General features: G+C 34.8%; 1 long non-coding RNA gene across 1 annotated transcript; it reads left to right on the top strand.

Moving 5' to 3' along the window:
* The first annotated feature begins 2,864 nt into the window (after nucleotides 1–2,864).
* On the top strand, nucleotides 2,865–9,605 carry LOC115875307. The gene is made up of 4 exons (XR_004048994.1): nucleotides 2,865–2,982; nucleotides 3,917–4,090; nucleotides 7,347–7,591; nucleotides 9,184–9,605. It is a non-coding gene; the product is annotated as an uncharacterized LOC115875307 (long non-coding RNA).
* Nucleotides 9,606–16,326: the final 6,721 nt, after the last annotated feature.

The following is a 16,326-nucleotide window of genomic DNA, read 5'->3' as shown; positions in this document are numbered from 1 at the left end:
ACTCTAAGGGATTAAAATAATAATGAGTTTTCAAAGAACGCTTTTGGGACACATCCTTCTATAAAGGGATTTCCTTTTATTTGAATCAGAGAAGGTTCAGGTAGAATTCTAGTTGAAGTGGTAGGTTGTAATGAAGAAATATTAATTCTACCTGGAGCTACCTAAATCTTGAACTGTTTAGAACCAAAAAAAGATAGGGGTTTTAAATCACTTTCGGGGTTTGGTTTGGTTTGGTTAGACTATAAGTGACTATGAAGTATTTAATGTGTAAATATGAAGTAACACAATTCTGTTTATCATTAAAATGCGAAAAATTGCATTTGATATTATGCTATTGCACAATAGTTATATCAAAAGTCATTGGATTATACAAAATTTATTTTTTAAAAATCCTACATCCTCCTGTTATTATTTACATTTTTTCCAAATAATCTGGTTTCATTCATACTTTCATTATGTATAATTCTTCTTTTAATGTTTTCAAAAATCAATATATCAGAAAAGTAATGGAAATTCTCTTTATTTTTCTTCTTTATTACCCAATATTGCTCTCTGTGAATGGACGGTAACAGGTAAACGTTTCTTCTTTTTATTGACGCACACCGTCGTCAATGTCGCTGGCAATTATGAATGAATTAACCTAGAATTACATACAAAGAAGCTACATACCACGTGACAGGTCGTTTTTAAAACAGCGAGATCCTGAGAACGAGTGTGTGAATTATATTTCGATACATGCTTGTAAAGTTGAGACAGATTACCATAATAATGATTCATGTCGTCTCAATTTACAGTCGATATCACTGTTTCCTTCACATTTTCAACAGGCGCACACTGCATAAAATAAATACGAGACCGGTGTTTTGTTCACTGGGGATAACATTTTTTCATTTTTGCACTGGTGTAATTTTTTACGGATATTGCATTTGTAACGGGACTGGTTGAAAATAGCTCTTTATTTTCTAAACATTCTGTTATTGTTTGTTTAGAGGAATGGAACTTTTTGGAATCCTCATTTTATTTTCAGGACAGTAGAAAGGAAGCGAATATTTTTATGATGAAGGATTGGAAGATTTTATCGAAACATCGCGTGCGTTTGGCTTTTTCCTTAAATTATTGGTGGAAGAAGATGTAGACGGTAAAAAAGCAATTATAAATACAGAGGAAAACAGGAAATGAGGTCCTAATTGTGTCCACGAAGCCGATACACTGTTGCTTTGATAAAATCGATAGGATATACGAGGGGGCAGGCTTGGCGCCAAAAACCACGTTCAAAAACAGAGAGGAACAAGTGGCTTTTGCGTCTTACGGCACGTCAAAGTATCGCAAGTCACACGGTCCATGTTTTCACACATATCGTGCATGTTTCGCAACGGATACTGCTTACCGTTAAAACTATACGATGTGTAACACAGCCTTTGAGTGAATTTTCCGATAAAAGCGAGATACGTTATTTATTTGGTCGTTTCGAATTAATAACCGAGAACGGGTTTGGATTTTGTTAGCGATGGTTGTTTTGTACTTGGTTTGCGGTCCGAGACGAAAACGGCGAACGGTTCGTGTACTTTTCGACGTGTACATTACATAATATTTGGTTTGTGCCGACGAGGATCGGCATTAATACGAAAAAAACTTAAAATTATTGGTCGCCGCTACGCGATGTGCCACATCATGTTGACGACTGGTCCGTCGAGCCTCGTTCGGGGCGAAGTTGGCCGCGATGCGCCGCGTGCCTGGCCGTTGCGTCGCCGCCAACTTCACGTCGGACGTAATTGATTGCGCACGTTATCGTGCGTACGTCGCAGGCGTTATCTAACGGCCTGCTGGATCACTGCGGGGATCGGGCGTTACAGGAATCTTGCCGTCGCGTCACAATGTTTAAATCTTTAAATAATATTATAATATAACGGAGATCTTAGATTGGACTATATTGTTTTTTTTTTCAATAACAAGTGGCCGTTCTTTGCCTGAAACACTGCGACCTGTAAGACCTGTTGTGCTTGTCCCCTTTCTATATCTGTACCCATTCTCCTATCTCTGTGCCCTGCACTAACTTATGCAGGTCCTTGATAGGATGGGAATAAAAAGTGTCGCTTGCGATCCAGAGCCTCGCAGTGACATATGCTCCGCTGTATTAGGATCTTTATCGTAGAGTCTGCAGCAAAGACTTTTTTTAGTACAGGTTGAGCTTGTTCAGGTATCACTTGACAGTCATGTGTCCTGTCGAGAGGCCTGTTGTGACCCGCACTTTATTCCTGCTAAGCAGTGGCAGTTCTTTTGCGGTTTTAGAGCTAAGTCCTTGGATAAAGGCCTTGCTGTGCCTTTGCCTGTTTCTCCAGTGGACATTCTGCGTTTCCCTGATCCAGTTTTAGTGCACACTACGGGCCATACATTTGGGTATTTCCAGTACTATATATTATATCTTGGCTCTGGACCAAGATAGGATGCCGATGATCCTTGCCTAGCTGGCTCATCGGCTTATTCGTTGCCTTGAATACCGCTGATACCGTTTAATGGTATGTCATAAATAAATAGTTATTTTTTTACTTTTCAAGTTACATCCATTAGGTCCCTTCAGGATACTTCAGATTCACAGTCCTATCCACATTAATCTTCATTATCTTCCATCTTCCCCGAATGTCAATGGTTCTAACTCTAGAATTTCACGTTATACATTGTTTCTCTCAAAGTATGTAAGGGCATTGAGAAACTTATTATTTTTAGTTTACATACCCTTACCATTTTAGCACCTTGTGGGAAGGCACAGATTTAATCCTTTTGTATTGAAATTACTCAATTTATAGTGTGGCAAAATTTACACATTCAATGTGGAACCGACTTTTTGTTTGTATTTTTTAGAATATTTACTTTAAAAATCTAAATGTTACGGCTATGGTTTTATATCGCTACGCCCTTGGTGCGAATTGAAATTAATTCGTGACTTAACATTTTGGGAACCTCTGAAAATAGCACTTATACAGGGTGAGTCTTAAATAAGTGCATAATATATTCAGGACTGATAGATCTCGATAAAAGAAACATACTATTCTCTTTACCGTTTTTTAAATAACTCCAAAATAACCCAGTTATTCAAGTTTGAAAAAGAAAAAAAATATATATTTATTTTAAAAAAAAAATGAGAGCCACCGGATAGTTTCTGTATTTGCTTCCATTTTAGTGCCGTAACCGTGGTAAGAGATTAAGAAATTATATACGTTGGAACCTTTGCGGTGAACAGACAGTTCTAAAAAGTTTTTTTAAATATACAGGAAAACTTAAAAGAAAATGCACGATTTCCAACATCTTTTTGCGAAAAAAAAATCATAGCCCTGTTTCTGGGGTTGAAATATACCATTTCTGTGTGTACCTCATTATAGTCTGAGAACCACTTAAAAATACACTTGATTTTCCTAAACTTTTAAGATATTCTCAACAAATGATTGAAACAAGTAATATTAATTACATTTTTAAAGAATTAACAAGAAATCATTGGGTTATTCTGTTAGGTAGATAACAACATAAGCGCAGTTTTTATTTTTAACATTTTTATTGTTGAGATCTACACTCTGCAGCACTACCTCTTTACAGGTCACGAGCCGCCACTGTACACCATAAGAAATAACTGTACCTTTTTGGTAATCTATCTGCGTAAAACTTTAAGTTTTTAGCACTTAAGTTAATCAATTATTTCTATACTTTCATTATTAATTAAACTGCATTATGATGATATCATACAATTTTCTAATGCCAACATAGCTTTCACAAGAAAACGTGTAAAAAATGGTGCAAAACAAATTAATGTTTTGCTACCAAATCTAAAGAAGGAACTTTTAATTTTAAAAATAGAAATCCTTTGTTTTAGACTTGTTTTGAGTAATTTCTAGAATTACATTGACATATTTCGTTTTTTTTTCAGGAAAAAGATTCATACGGCAACGAAGTGTCTCGACTTGCTAGACCATTACCAGTTGAATACTTGCTGGTAGATGTTCCAGCTTCAACACCAGTGACTCCTCAATATACTTTCAATCCGGATCCAGAAAAGCATCCCTTCCCGGTTGAAAACCGATTTATAGATGGACATATTCAGGTAAGATCAGCAAGATTTTTATTAGGGTCAGGTGTTGTAAAAATGAGACACGCCATATATTTGTGTAAAAAATGAGACAGACATTCAAATAAAACTACTGAAAACTTGTGTTCAGTTAGTTTTCTTGTTATATCCCCATAATGTAATATTTGTATGATGAATCATGGAAAAATTGAAATTGCAAATCCATTGTCTCGTTTTGAGGTTCAAAACTTTTGAAACGGACTTTGTAACTTTTGTCGTGTGACATCCGCGTGCGTAGATAAGTTAGGGTACAGGATGGGTCAAATTCGACGCTTTTAAATGGAAACACCCTTTTCTATACGAGATAGACGAAAACTAATATCGGTGTCTGGAGCTCAATTTTCATCAAAAACATGATGGTGAAAACCGCACATCAATATCTGTTACCGTTTCGGAGTTACGGGGTGTTTTTCAAAAATGTGCATTTTTAACAAATCGCTGTAACTTTTTTGCTCTGGAAAATTTTGTATTTTTATGAAAACATTTCCAAAGCACCTTTTTACGTAGAATTTAATGGTTTAAGTATAATTTTTTTTAAAATTAATAATTTAAGAATTATCAACAGAAAATTTGATTTTTTATATGGGACACCCTGTATAATTTATTGAAAATAATTTAAAATTAATTTTCCAAAAATATAACACACTTGATATTTTGTTATAATCCCTTTCGAAATACAGAATTTTTAAAAGTTCGCCACTTTTAACTAGTAGGCTTTGGACCCCTTATTGATGATATGCCCTTAATGGAACTCGAAAACATATTTTTCCAGTAAGACGACGCACCGCCTCTGAACGCTGAAGTTATCAGCAAATTTTTGCATCCAATTTCAAGAATAAGTGAATAGCTAACCAAGATTCCAACCGTTGGCCGTCGAGGCCGCCTGACTTAGTGCCCATGGATCTAATCCTATGAATATATTTGCGGAAAAATAAAGGTTCCTTATTCTTCCGTATAATCTAGACAAGAATTATAAATACTTCGCAATTATAAGAGGGTATCTTTCACCCTCACTGAGTTAATGAATTTCGCGAGAAATGTTCAAAAACTGCCCCGTCTGTCCATAACAGAAGACGGTTGATATGTCGAACACCTGTAGCAAAATCTCATGTCTTGGTTTGCTATTTATTTTTAATGTTATTAGATATAGTTTAAATGTGTTAATGTTGGTTAAATATATTTTAAATAGTTATAAAATTCTGCATCTCTCATAGCAAATATTATTTTCGTTTTAATAGATGCTCACAGCTAGATTTTTTTGCATTACAGCGCCGTTCAAAACCTACTCATTTAAAACGGGCGAATTTTTATATATTCTATATCTCAAAGAGGAATCGAGCAAAATATCAAGTGTGTTATATTTTTGGAAAGGTAATTTTAAATTATTTTCAATAAAATAAAAATATACAGGGTGTCCCATATAAAAAATCAAATTTTCTGTTGATAATTCTTAAATTATTAATTTTAAAAAAATTATACTTAAACCAAACCATTAAATTCTACGTAAAACGCTGCTTTGGAAATGTTTTCATAAAAATACAAAATTTTCCATAGCAAAAAAGTTACAGCGATTTGTTAAAAGTGCATATTTTTGAAAAACACCCCGTAACTTCGAAACGGTAACAGATATCGATATGCGGTTTTCACCATCATGTTTTTGACAAAAATTGAGCTCCAGACACCGATATTAGTTTTCGTCTATCTCCTATAGAAAAGGGTGTTTCCATTTAAAAGCGTCGAATTTCACCCACCCTGTACATGGTCTAGAAAGGCATGACCCTTTTATGCCCTGCTGGTATGAGAAGCTTGTTTTTGGAGGAGTAAATTTGAGACAGACACAGGGGTAATAATGAAACAAACGTAGGGTAAATATGAGATAACTTATATCATCTATATCTTTAAATTTTAGTCACAACAACTCGCAAAAGAGTTCCTAGTTCCGTTAATTGGTATATTTATATTTCTTTTTGTTCTACTCTGTTAATATTTTAATGTCACTGATTAACTACATATTTTTCTTCATTTTTAATTTAATTTAATTAAATTATTGTCTTCTGATTTAAATTATAAAATGCAGGTGTTCTTTATTAGTTTAGATTTTTTTATTGATTATTTATTTCTACTATTAAAAAAATCTGTGTAATTTGTATCCTTATAGTCGCATATGACACTCCACCATTTAATATAAACTCTATTTTTTGTGACTGTCTTATATTTAACCCAGCATATATCTCACTTTATTTTTATGGGTTAAATATTAGACACAATCTTCTGCATACTGAACCTTTTAGGGATACTTTTGGTATACTTTTACTTTTGCAATAGTACAACTAAATGCCTTTTATAGACGAATTACTTTTGTATTTAAATAGTTGTAACTAAGAAAAAATCCAAAAGTTTTGAAAAATGTCTCATTTTTACAACACTTGACCCTACATTGACCTTTAATGTAAACAGTAAAATTTAGCTTATAGTACGAGAGCTAGCAACGTCGGAAAAACAAGTATTTTAAGACGTCTGGCTCTTTGATATATCTTTTACTATGCTCTCTAGAACAGCATCCGGCTCGTCTGGCTGCCGGTAAACGTTGCGTTCCCTACTGCGCATTGAAAGAAGAGCCTCTATTTGTATTAGTCCTTTAAATTCTGTATTGAATATATCTCCATAGCGCAGTGCGTAGAGTTTCCGACCACGAACCGATGATTCAGAGTTCGAATCCGGGTCAGGGCAAAGACTTTTTTATTTTATTTTCGTTTATATTTTGATAGTAAAGTATTAAATATTTGTTTTTTTAATTACCAGAATTATTTAATACTTTACTATCAGAATATAAACGAAAATAAAATAAAATACTTTTGGACCTGACCCGGATTCGAACTCTGAATCATCGGTTCGTGGTCGGAAACTCTACGCACTGCGCTATGGAGACATGTTCGATTTATATTCAATACTAGAATTTATAGTACTAAATTAATAAAAAATATAGGATCTTCTTCCGATGCGCAGTAATAAACGCAACGGGTATCGGCAGCCAGATGCCGTATGCTATTCCAGAGAGCATAGTAAAAGATATATCAAAGAGCCAGACGTCTTAAAATACTTTCTCTAAAACGTTGCTAGCTCTTAGACTATTACCACGACAAGAGTCGCTGGTAATGGGTTGATTCCAAACACTATATTTGTGTTATGCATAGAATATTCTGATACTCAGCTGTATTTTTTAAACCATTAGGATTTCAATGCCTTGACAACATACCTCCAACAATTCAACTTCGACGAATTCTACGAAGCGATCGACGACTTCCATTTACTGATCTACATTGCCACCATGGAAATGCTGCCTATGCGAGAATATTTAGGCCCTCTGTTGGACGCTTTGCGCAACAAAGATAGGAACGCAGCTACTGAGTGGTCGAGGTCTGAACAATGGGCAACATTGGAACAATTGATAGCAGCTAGTTCACCGCCACCTTCGAGGTATGAAACATTTTTGAAGAAATCTTATTTTTCATTTAGACGGTTGAAAATTTGGTATACTTTTGTAACATCAAAAAAGGAACACCTTTTTCAAATTAAGTTTTTTAAAATTTGGAAAGGAAGCCTATTTTTAGACATTTTTTACTTTAAATGTCATATTTGACAGATCTTGTGTCATTTTTAATCAATACCAGAGCAGAGACTACTAGCCAAGTCAAATGTCACCTAAGTCAATAAATAAAAAAAAATTATATGATGCGGACGAAAATTAGTTAATCACTAGGTTAGGTTAGGTTGCTGGGCTTTGGGATCATGTTTGATCTCTCACTCGGAGGCCTTGGGCCCATTGCGATACCCCTGTATTGTTGTACCAAACCTTCCTTTCATTCTTTCTTTGCGTAAAGTACTTCCAGCTCTTTGCAAAGTTCCCGATGTCGCTGATGTTGGCTTCTGCTGCTTCCTCTAGTCCCTCCAAAAAACCTTGCCCGAAAGTTTTAATGCGTCGGTATTCCAGTGCCGGACAGTGGCACAGCAGGTGTTCTATGGTTTCTTCTTCCTCTCTGCATTCTCTGCAGTAGTCGTCGTTGAAAATCTTCCATCTCACGAAGTTTACCCCCGTGGGGCAGTTTCCAGTGATGGCACCTACAATTTTGCGTACTTTTTATTAGGTTCTTTTTATACTCTAGTAGTTGTTTTGTCTTTTTGCTATCTACCACTGGCCACAGTCTTCGAGCTGTAGCGCAGTCCTCACGGTGTTGCAACGTCTCTTGCTTCTTGGCCTTGATGATAGTTCCTATAGCTTCCTTCAGTGTGTTAATCGTCACAAGTGGTGGGTCATCTGCCACGGCCTCTCCCCTGGCCACCTTTTTGGCGAGTCTGTCTGCTTTCTTGATCACATTGCTGTGGCCTGGCACCCAGCCTTTACGCAGCCAGGACAGTGCCTCTCGGCAGTCCATCACAGTTTTCGATCTCATTGATTGCATGATGATGCAATCAGTGACACTTAAAGCGCCCAAGCTGTCAGAGTATATCACGATATCCCCTATTGATCTATCAGTGATTTTCTCTCGTATACAACTGGCCGCTTCCTTTATGGCGTAAACCTCTGCTTGTAGAACATTACAGCCATCCGATAGCCTTAAAGATCGTCGGATATCTAGTTTCTCTGAAAAGATGCCTATACCTGTGTCTCCTGAAGTTACGGAAGCATCTGTGTAGACTGCTATTTCTTGAGCGTTCATTACTTTGTTGCTTTCCCATTCTTCTCTTGTCGGAATGTGAATCCTTATCTTTTCTCCAAAATCATGTTTGGTGAGCATATCGTCCGTTTCTTGGTCTAGCAGTTGTGGAATTTTGTTCGCCATGATTTTCCCTATCACTGACAATATCCTCGAGTGACGTAGTTGGTCTGGTTCCACAGATCGTATTCCCCTAGCGGCCAGATCCTTGACGAGCCACTCGATTGATGGCAAGTAGCTAACCACCAGGTAGCTAACCACTAAGTAAAGTAACTTTTGTACTATCACTAAATCAATCTAAAAATCTGTTTTGTTTTTGATACCTACCATATTATGTTTTATTTTTCTTTCCAGACCCGGTAGTGTTTCATCTGGAAACATTAATTCCTCTGCCGGAGCATCAACTGGGCCGAAGTGGACCTGCCCATTTTGCACGTTCATCAACGAGTCCGACGCTCACAGTTGCGAGATGTGTAACTTGCCTCGGTCGCGGTCTTAGGACGGGCATCCCGAAACCGATGAGCCTCTTGATGTGGAATAGATTTTCCTTTCTAACGGTCCCCAAGTAGCTCGAAAAAGGATAAAGGGGACAAGCCGCGTTTTTACAGAACGTTTTTTAACACATCAAATGTTACGTGAATAATTCGGTTCAGTTCTAATTTATTTTCTTTTGCTGTAAATACATACTATATACAACTGTTTTCATTTCTGTAGATATAAGACGGTTTATTTTAACATACCTATATAATGAAATGGTGAAATGAATAAAATTTTTCAAAATTTTAAGAATTGATTTTTTTGTTTAAAGTGATTATTGTAGAACTTTTTATACCAGTTTGAACTGTGTAATGTTGTAACTGTGGTGCTATCGGCGCATGCTTAGGATTTCGTGGGTGCATCGCGTGTCAAATGAGACTGTACTACATCGCATCAACAAGGAGTTGGAGTTTCTGGTAAATGTCAAACGAAGAAAACTAGAATACTTCGAACACATCATGCGGAACGAGAAATACCGCCTACTCCAACTCATACTGCAGGAGAAAATAGAAGGCAGAAGATCAGCGGGACGCAGACGAATATCGTGGCTGCGAAATCTACGAACATGGATCGGATTGACGTCAACAGCTTTGTTCAGAACGGCAGTGAACAAAGTAATATGGATCAATGTGATAGCCAACATCCAAAGAGGATAGGCACTTTAAGAAGAAGAAGAATGTTCTACAGGGTGTCATTGAAATGGTGTAAAAAAAATCGGTGGGTGATAGTACTCCTAAAAATAGTAAAAAAAGTTCCTATATGTATAGGGCGGAAAATGCATATTAGAGAGTTAGGGTCACTGAAAGGGTGAATTTAAAAAACGGTTGTTTTGAAATTATAGGCTTAAAAAACAAGATAAAATTTCGAAAAAAAATCCTCTGCCATAAATTTTGACCTTAAATCAAATGGTGATACTGAAAAATTATTTGGAAAAGCGGAAAGGGTAGTTTTTGCAAGGGTATGGGGTTGTTTCATGAATATCTTTTTTGAGGTTATTTTTTTTGCAACGTGGGTTCACTTTTTGAAAACTACATACTTTTTCCTACAAAAAGGTACTCTTGTTGCACATCGCCCAGAGCGATGGTTTTCGAGAAAATTATAGGCAAAGAGTTTGCTCTGATGGGTTGCTAACTGATTAATCAACATAAACTTATGAAAGTTATGGCGGTTCAAAAGTAACCAAGTAGTTATTAAATAATTAATTGGAAAATCAAAATTTCATGATTTTTAGAACATCTTATTGCTTTATAAACGAAATAAACCAATTACCAAAATTCCAGAGCAATCTCTTTGCCTTCAATTTTCTCGAAAACCATCGCTCTGGGCGATGTGCAACAAGAGTACCTTTTTGTAGGAAAAAGTATGTAGTTTTCAAAAAGTGAACCCACGTTGCAAAAAAAATAACCTCAAGTTATTCACGAAACAACCCTCTACCCTTCCAAAAGTATCCTTTCCGCTTTTTCAAATAATTTCATTATCACCATTTGATTTAAGGTCAAAATTTATGGCAGAGGATTTTTTTTTCGAAATTTTATCTCGTTTTTAAGCCTACAATTTCAAAATAACCGTTTTTAAATTCACCCTTTCAGTACCCTTAACTCCCTTAATATGCATTTTCCGCCCTATACTTATAGGAACTTTTTTTTTACTATTTTTACACCATTTCAATGACACCCTGTATACTCTGTCCAACTGGAGAATCTCCGACAGTGATAGTTGTGTCTGTCATTTTAATTCATAGGCAAATTGTATTTTCTGTCATTTTTTTGGATGTTGTCTGACGAAATCTCTGATTCGTGGACAAACTTGATATTGTTGGTTAATTTTACCCAAACTTTGAAACTGAAGATGAAATGAGTCTACTATACCTGCTAACTGCCAACTACAAATATCGTATAACTGAAAAGGCGTCAAATTGGCTTTATCTTCTTTTCCTAGCCAACTCCGACTTTTATTTTTGATCGTGTCGTATTTTGTAGTAGGAATGACATATGTCCTTTATTACTTTTATAAGTACCAGACGATCAAAAAAAAACGGCGTCAAAGGTGGTTGGGAAATGACATTAGATGACAATTTTGGCGAGGTGAGCCCCTAGACGTCATTTACTTAGCCCGTACTCTTCATTATTTAATGGCGTTGATTGACAGTTGGCCTTAAGGTACTTAAAAAATTTTTTTTTGGAAATAGATTTGTGTTTAGAAACATTCTATCCGTTTTAAATCCTTTAGTGTTAATTTTTGACAAGTTTTGTGTCAATCTTTAGCAAGTATATAACGTCTAGAGATATGCTTCATGGTACCATAATATTGCAATGCCATGAAAAATACGCAAGTATATATCAAATACCGTATGATACCGAAAAAAACGGCGTCCAGTTGGCTGGGAAAAAACGATCGACGACATTTCCCATATAAATTTATACATAAAATGACAGCGATTTTCATTTCATAGCCATCGCTAATGCCGTTTTTTCCCGATCATACGGTATGAACACAATCGAACGTCGGGAAGTGGTGTCATAATAGTAGAACAATACTTATTATATTGTCGCCGAATTACAATCAAAAATCAAAATTCAGGATTCAGTTAGAATCAAACGTCAGGAAGTGATTTTAATTCAGCTCGTAAGATTTAACTCCAACTAACATGGCGGGTTAAATATTTAAACGTTTGAAAAAAGAGCTCTAATCTATTTTAATATGTTTAAATAATGTAGCAAATTTGAAGCTAGGCTTTATCAGAGGAAATATTACAATATAAATTACACAATGGCAACACTGCATAAAATTCTTTTAAATTTCGTTTGTAGAAAACTGTTTTCTTTTAAATTTATCGACCTCTGTTATGTAGTAGTGAAACTACCGCAATAAAATATCTGATTTGAGACCTACGATTTTATACTTGTAACGAGGCTTCTGTTGCGTAGCTAGATATTCTGTGCTTATAGGAACTTTATTTTTACTATTTTTACACCATTTCAATGAAACCCTGTATAGTCTGTCCAACTGGAGAATCTCCGACAATGATAGTTGTGTCTGTCATTTTAATTCATAGGCAAATTGTATTTTCTGTCATTCTTTTGGATGTTGTCTGACGAAATCTCTGATTCATGGACAAACTTGATATTGTTGGTTAATTTTACCCAAACTTTGAAACTGAAGATGAAATGAGTCTACGATACCTGCTAACCGCCAACTACAAATATCGTATAACTGAAAAGGCGTCAAATTGGCTTTATCTTCTTTTCCAAGCCAACTCCGACTTTTATTTTTGATCGTGTAGTATTTTGTAGTAGGAATGACATATGTCCTTTATTACTTTTATAAGTACCAGACGATCAAAAAAAAACCGCGTCAAAGGTGGTTGGGAAATGACATTAGATGACAATTTTGGCGAGGTGAGCCCCTAGACGTCATTTACTTAGCCCGTACTCTTCATTATTTAATGGCGTTGATTGACAGTTGGCCTTAAGGTACTTAAATTTTTTTTTTGGAAATAGATTTGTGTTTAGAAACATTCTATCCGTTTTAAATCCTTTAGTGTTAATTTTTGACAAGTTTTGTGTCAATCTTTAGCAAGTAACGTCTAGAGATTCACTTCGCTAAAATTATCATCAATTATCATTTCCCAGCCGTTTTTAACGCCGTATTTTTCGATCATACGGTATTTTGCAGTAAGAATGAAATATATATCCTTTATATGTATAAGTTATTAACATGCATATTTTTTAATTCAGAGTATAGAGTTAAGAATAGTACAAACACTGCCAATCATGATTTTTAGAAATTCTAAGAAAATATGTTCCACTTCCAATAAATTTCACTAAATACATATTTACTGTAATTTTATTAATTATACATGGCAATATAATCTAACACGTTTTTTAATAGTTAATTTTATTGATAGCTTATGATAGTTTATTTATTTGTTTTTCCCTATTTACTAAAAACTATATTTTCGAGTTTATGTATTATCTCCGATATGAGGATAAGGTTTAACGGTTTTTTATTATTCTAATAAAAAATATGGAAATATCAGTTTAAATAAACAAAATAAATTTATAGGAAATTTCAAGCGATGACGGTAGCTTGTTTTCCTTTTTGTTACCTAGTGATAAGTTTAATTTAATAGTGCAGTGAAAATGGTTTACTTCAGTCAGATCAGTCAATAAAATAATTATATTATGAAGAAGTGAAGGAAAGTTCAAGGAAGATATCCTCGAAGAAATCATAGGTAAGTATGTTCCTGATTTTATTGCAAAGCTTTTCGAAATTTCTCAAATAAATATAAAAATGAAGACGGTTATCCATTTTTGTTTGTGATCAAATCGGTGTGAGAAAGCTAGGAAGCTATAAAATGTTTTTCCGGGAGGGTTGTATTCATTGGCGTAACTACAGGGGGGCCCGGGGGCCGGGCCCCCCAGGTTCTGCTGGGCACCCCCGCAGAGAAATCCTGAACTATGACTCTTGGCTACGTATTAATTTTTTATTTGCTTGTGATGCAATAAAAATGACGTTTCTAGTTTTATTTAGTTAATATTATTTTGTTGTGTTCAAAAAATGTGGTAATTTTTATTTTTTTAGAAAATTTGTAGGTAGGTATTTAAGTAATCTACGGGGATAACCGAGTATGAAATTTATTGATAGAGAAATTCATGTAAACGTTTTATTCAAAAAATGTGTTTTTTAAAATTATTTTTCAATTAAAAAAAAAAACAAAAGCCCTAGGCCCTCTCTGGGCTCAGCCCCAGGCCCACCCCAGGATAAATTGCTAGTTACGCTAATGGTTATATTGAATGTTATTACACCCAACAACCACGCAATCCTTTTCGTGTTACCATTTTTTCGGCAATTTTATTACCATTTGAAATTGTCACAACACAACGTGACGGCCGTGACGCACAGTTCGGATTCTTTTTCACTTAATTTTTACTACACGAAACAGCGTTACATCACACAAACTTCGTACCTGAGAAATCTATAGCTTCAATAACTGCACTAGTAAAAACCAAAACACTTAAATATTATTACATTGCGACGATTTCAATACTATTTCAATGTGATCAAAATGACCAGTAAAGCCTTGGTTTCCTACAGAACGGTGCCATAAAAGTGCGGTCACAATTTGGCGGCCGTTTTTACCAACGAGTAGTTCGACCGCTTTAATGGTGAATATTATTGTAAAGTAACATTAAAGACGGTGCATTAAAATACTGCCGCTGTTGGCTTTGAATCAGTTTAAATCATAGAGAAATATACCATTAAACAGATAATGTTACAATATAATATTATTTATTATACCAGGTGCGTCTCAAAAGTGGCTCACCCCTATAACTTTTTTATTTCTTCAGATAAAAAAACGAGGTACATTAGTAAATGACATAAATTAGAATTGATTGACGTATTCAATTGTTTTTGGTCACTTCCTGTTTCACCGGAAATGACTACAACTTTTGATTTTTAAATGGCACCCTCGGTATTTTTTTACTTTATTCGATAGAAAATGACATTCTAAATAAAATGACATATCAGATCAACTTTGGACATTCTCCCTTAATAAAAAATCGTATTTTAAAATTCAGTCCAGAGTGCCATGGCTGTGTTAAAAACAGTAATTATTAATCAAGGAGCTTTGGATAATTAGATTTGATCGTCTAATGTTTTTAGTGTTTTTTTTCTGGCCAGTTAGAAAATGCTCAAATCGTATTTTTAATCATATCTCAATTTTTTCAAATGGAACGAGGGTGGCTCATCAGCATATTTGGAAAAAGCATTTTTTTACGAATAACTTGATACCACACACTTGGTATTTCGAGTCAAATTTTCGTTACGAACCACAAGTTATAATTTCAAATACACAGAGTGTTATTTTCTTTCGAATAACGTTAAACAAATACCGATAGGGTGCCATTTAAAAATCAAAAGTTGTAGTCATTTCCGGTGAAACAGGAGGTGACCGAAAACAATTGAATAACCGTGAATCAATCCTAATTTATGTCATATACCAACATACCAAATCTCGTTTTTTTAACTGACAAAATCAAAAAGTTATAGGTGTGTGAGCCACTTTTCAAACGCACCGATATATTTATTTTAGTTACTCTATGGTTCAAATCAAATATTGTCCACCGTCAAAAAACGTGCTTGCAATATTCCTACCATACAGAGCGGCCGCTTCAGACAAACGCTGCGTTTTTTTTTCGAGCCGAACGCTTTGGAGGAAAACACCGATTTGTAAGTACATACACGTTTTTAGCGGCGTAGCTCCTAAAGCTTAACCGGGACGGCGCGGCGCGGCGTTAAGTAAAGTAGCCGGACAGTTCTGATTTCTGCCGTAACGAGCACTGATGTCGGAATTTTAAAACATCGTTTGAAATGCGCCAAGCCTATACTGCTTGAATACATAATGCGTATGATTATTAAATTATTTGGAAATTAAAAGAAACATATAGGAAAACTTCCAACTATTTTCAGTGAGTGAAACAAGGTAATTTTTGAGTGTCCATATACGAATTTATTTCAATACAAAATATACTAGCATTTACAAAAAGTATAATAGCGTTAAATAAAATATTCTACCAAATCTTACCGAATATTATTTACAGGCACAATTTTTGTGCAAAACAACATATACATTTACAAAGTCATTTAAAACAGCACTTTTTATAATTATTTAAATAAAATAAGAGTGTCCCAAAGAAATAAAAACACAAGCTACTTTTATAATAAATTTGTTTACACAGCTTGTTAAAATACACTGACTCAATAAGATTTCCCCTAAATTTACGTCTACATTATGTAAACATTAATATTGTACAGGACTTTCCAACCTTACTGTTCAGGTTTGATAACTTCCTATTACAAATACAAACTTGATTAAATTTGCATTAATGATTTGTTTTTGAAACGTCAAATTTGGCTTATTACAATAGAATAAAACTATTTTACTTCAATATTTCT

The sequence above is a fragment of the Sitophilus oryzae genome, unplaced genomic scaffold (assembly GCF_002938485.1).
Source record: "Sitophilus oryzae breed Bouriz unplaced genomic scaffold, Soryzae_2.0 scaffold_136_pilon_pilon, whole genome shotgun sequence".
Taxonomy (NCBI): domain Eukaryota; kingdom Metazoa; phylum Arthropoda; class Insecta; order Coleoptera; family Curculionidae; genus Sitophilus; species Sitophilus oryzae.
The sequence above is the reverse complement of the archived record's forward strand: the minus strand, read 5'-3'. Positions and strand labels throughout refer to the sequence as shown.